Raw genomic sequence first — 4,728 nt, forward strand, 5'->3', positions numbered from 1 at the left:
AATGAAGGACTTGGCCAAAGTGATCAAAATCAATACCCAGAAAATATGTCAGTCAGAAGAGTGTGTTAAGATGTCACAAAGAAAATATGTGGAAAGGTAGCCCTACACTATTGTCCAACACAAGAGATGCCGGCAGATGTTATGACAAAGCCTGCATCGCAGTTTAAGTTGTTGAATTTTTCAAAGTTGTTGTTTGGGTCATGAGTATTTTATTTTGATGTAAATGGGCAAAGATACCAATAATATGAGAGCAAGTGGGGGCGTTGTCAACTGAGAAATATGCTCTCAATTATTTTCCGTGTTATTTCGAAGGGCCAGTCTCAGCTTCCGGTCAACAGGACCCCGCAGACCGGCCAAGGTGCACCTTCTTCGGACACGGATCCCCGTGACGTCGGCGTGAAGCTCCGGGAGCACCAGACATGCACAAATGAATAAGCGGAGGAGTCGACTCCATAAGTCCTCCACTCACGGCCTCGGTGTCACTGAATCGAGCAATCTGTTTTTTTAATGTTTAAAAATCGGCTTAACATTGAGGTCGAAAAAACAGCGGTATCGTTAAAATACAGTAACAGGGTGATAACATCCATGTAAGACGTGGAGGGGGATTTATTGCACTCACGGCCCCACTCGTTTATTCCTCTCATACACAGCGGCCATATCGCCTGGTGGAGCTCCAAGCGCTGTGCACAGTCGGATGCCGCCATCTAGCGGACATAAAATATAACGAAGCGGAGGGAGAAAGCCATCCGGTGTTCCACAAGTAGCGGCGACGAACGAGTTTAGAGCCGTGGAGAAGGTTTGCTTTGGGTAGATGATTTAATTATTGCAGCAGAGTGTTGCATGGTTTTCAGGGAGGAGTTGAGAAAGGGTCTGGGTTGTCAGGGAGAGCTTCCAGATGATTGGACAACAACAGCTAGTGTTATCAGGGAGACAGGTAGAAGAGTACTTGGTGTGTCATCTGGTAGGAAAGTAGATAAGGAGACTTGGTGGTGGAATGAGGAAGTGCAGGAGTGTATACAGAGAAAATGGTTCGCGAAGAAGAAGTGGGATACTGAGAGGACTGAAGAGAACAGACAGGAGTTCAGGGAGATGCGGCGAAAGGTAAAGATAGAGGGAGCAAAGGCAAAACAAAGGGCTTATGATGACTTGTATGCTCGGTTGGATAGTAAGGAGGCTGAAAATGATCTATACAGGTTGGCGAAACAGAGAGATAAAGATGGAAAGGATGTACAGCAGGTCCGGGTGATAAAGGACAGAGAGAGAAATGTATTGACGGATGCTAGAAGAGAGACAGGAAGATGGAAAGAGTACTTTGAAGAGCTGATGAATGTGGAAAATGAAAGAGAGGCAAGGGTAGAAGAGGTGATTATTGTAGACCACAAAGTAGCAAAAATGAGTAAAAGTGAAGTGAGGAAGGCATTGAAGAGGATGAAGAGTGGAAAAGCAGTTGGTCCTGATGATATACCTGTGGAGGTGTGGAAGTGTCTAGGAGAGGCAGCGGTAGATTTTCTGACTAGATTATTCAACAGGATCTTAGAGAGTGAGGAGATGCCTGAAGAATGGAGACAAAGTGTGATGGTGCCTATTTTTAAGAATAAAGGGGATGTGCAGAATTGTGGCAACTACAGAGGGATAAAGTTGATGAGCCATACAATGAAGTTATGGGAAAGAGTAGTGGAAACTAGACTGAGAGCAGAAGTCAGCATTTGTGAACAGCAGTATGGCTTCATGCCTAGGAAGAGTACTACAGATGCAGTATTTGCGTTGAGAATGCCAATAGAAAAGTACAGAGAAGGCCAGAGGGAGCTGCATTGCGTTTTCGTAGACCTAGAAAAAGCATATGACAGGGTGCCAAGAGAGGAGCTCTGGTATTGTATGAGGAAGTCTGGAGTGGCAGAGAAGTATGTTAGACTGGTGCAGGACATGTATGCCAGCTGTGAGACACTGGTACGGTGTGCTGTAGGGGTAACCGAGAAGTTCAAGGTGGAGGTGGGACTCCATCAGGGATCAGCTCTGAGCCCCTTCTTGTTCGCAATGGTAATGGATAGGCTGAGAGATGAGGTTAGACAGGAATCCCCATGGACCATGATGTTTGCGGATGACATTGTGATCTGTAGTGAGAGCAGACAACAGGTAGAGGAAAATCTAGAGAGGTGGAGGTATGCTCTGGAAAGGAGAGGAATGAAAGTTAGTCGCAGCAAGACAGAATATATGTGTGTGAACGAGAGGAACTCGGGTGGAGCGGTGAGGCTACAGGGAGTGGAGATCAAGAAGCTGGAGGATATCAGGTACTTAGGGTCAACAGTCCAGAGCAACGGAGAGTGCGTAAAAGAGGTGAAGAGACGGGTCCAAGCAGGTTGGAATGGGTGGAGAAAAGTGTCAGGGGTACTATGTGATAGAAGACTATTTGCCAGAATAAAAGGAAAGGTGTACAAGACAGTGGTGAGACCAGCGATGATGTATGGACTAGAAACTGTTCCAATGACCAAAAGACAGCAGACAGAACTAGAGGTTGCAGAGATGAAGATGTTGAGGTTCTCTTTGGGAGTGACCAGGATGGATAGGATCAGGAATGAGTCTATCAGAGGGACGGCACATGTTTGATGTTTTGGAGAGAAGGTCAGAGAAGCCAGACTGAGATGGTTCGGTCATGTACAGAGAAGAGATAGTGAATATATTGGTAGACGGATGCTGGAAATGGAGCTGCCAGGCAATAGGTCTCGAGGAAGACCAAAGAGAAGATTTATGGACGTAGTGAGAGAGGATATGAAGATAGCTGGTGTGAGAGAGGAAGATACAGAGAATAGGGTTAGATGGAGAAGGTTGACTCGCTGTGGCGACCCCTGACGGGAAAAGCCGAAAGAAGAAGAAGAAGATTTAATTATTGCAGCAAGCAGCAATGATGCACTCAGCACATTTAAACAGAACATGACATTCAAGTGTAACATGAAAGACCTGGGGAAACTATCATATTTTTTGGGCATACAATTTGAACAAAAGGGGGATGAAATCAAAATGAACCAGACAAAGTACATCCTAAAAATGCTAGAGAGATTTGGAATGTCAGAATGTAAAGCAAGATCTACTCCAAGTGAGCAAAAATTAGAGGGCATCCCTGTAGCTGATGAAAATGAGCAAAGTGAACCTGTCGACCCCAAAGAATATCGTGAGATTGTAGGCAGTCTTTTTTATGCCATGACTTGCACCAGACCTGATATCAGCTGGATAGTGAGCAAACGATCACAGAATCTGGCAATGGCAAAAGTAAAAAACTTAGTAGCTGCAAAACATGTCCTGAGGTATTTGAAGGGGACAGCTGATTATGAACTAAGTTTCAAGAAAAATAAGGAGGATTTGAACCTGATAGCTTACAGTGATTCAGACTGGGCATGGTCTGTCGAAGACAGACGTAGCGCTACAGGCTACTGTTTCAGTTTAACAAAACAAGGCCCAGCCATTGCATGGAAGTCAAGGAAACAGCCCACAGTGGCCCTGTCAACATGTGAGGCTGAATACATCAGCCGAGCCACCACCGCACAAGAAAACATGCATCTGTCTCAACTGTTAAACGGTATGGACAACAAAATGGACAGTTGCACAACAATCTACGGAGACAATCAGGGGGCCATCGCACTGAGTAAGAATCCTGTAAACAGACAAAGGTCAAAACACATTGATGTAAAATATAATTTCATTCGTGAAGCACTCAGTGAGGGTAAAATAAATCTTATCTATTGTCCATCAGAGGACATGTTGGCAGACATCTCGACAAAACTCATGACAAAGGTAAAAATAGAACAATTCAAAAAGTGGTTCTTTGGAAATTCAAATGTCCAAAGATTTTTTTTGGATGTTGAGATCAAGAGGGGGTGTTGAGATAGGTGATCTCATTAGTTTTATTTGAGTTTACATTCTAGTATACATATGTTGTATTTGTATCTACTCTCAGGAAATGCATGGCACTTTATGACAAGGTTTGGGACTTGTTTTAGTTTTTCGCGACTGTTCAGCTAACTTGACGTTAACTTCTACGTCAGTGTTTTTTTTTTGGTATAGCGGTGCTGGCAGGAATTTTTCCCTCACTCTGTACTGTACATGTCCCATGGCTAACCGATGTTGATTCCCGGAGCTGTGAAGAAGAAAATGAAAGACGATTCAAACAAGGCAAACTTGTGAATTCCTTCCGAAACATGGAAAACGAAGAAGCTGCGAACTTAAACGCAACAGTTTGGTTGTGGATGCGTTTCGGCTAATGCTATTAGCACAGCTATGATGAGTTAAGGTGTGTTTGTGTGTGTGTGTGTGTGTGTGTGCGTGTGTGTGTGTCTGTGCGTGTGTGTGTGTGCGTGTGTGTGAGTGTGAATTTGTTTAGGTGGGGGGGGGGGGGGGGGGGTCGCGGACAGGGAGTACCAGGGCCTCGAGCAGATGAGCTGAGAAGCGGAGGAGCGGAGGTAATGTTTCTCCTCTCAGAGGCGGGGAAGCTTGGGGGCAGAAGAACCCCTTAGACCGGCCAATGTGAGCCTTCTCCGGACATAGATCACTCGGACGTATGACTGGAGCTCCCGTACCTCTAGGCACACACATATGTGAATGAGAGGATGAGCTAATGTTTGTTTTGTTGTGGATACGTTTCGGCCAATGCTATTTGCACAGCTATGATGAGTTCAGGTGTGTGTGTGTGTGTGTGTGTGTGTGTGTGTGTGTGTGTGTGTGTGTGTGTGTGTGTGT

The sequence above is a fragment of the Fistularia commersonii genome, unplaced genomic scaffold (assembly GCF_037954325.1).
Source record: "Fistularia commersonii isolate RoL2024-O1a breed Wild unplaced genomic scaffold, RoL_Fcom_v1.0 HiC_scaffold_76, whole genome shotgun sequence".
Taxonomy (NCBI): domain Eukaryota; kingdom Metazoa; phylum Chordata; class Actinopteri; order Syngnathiformes; family Fistulariidae; genus Fistularia; species Fistularia commersonii.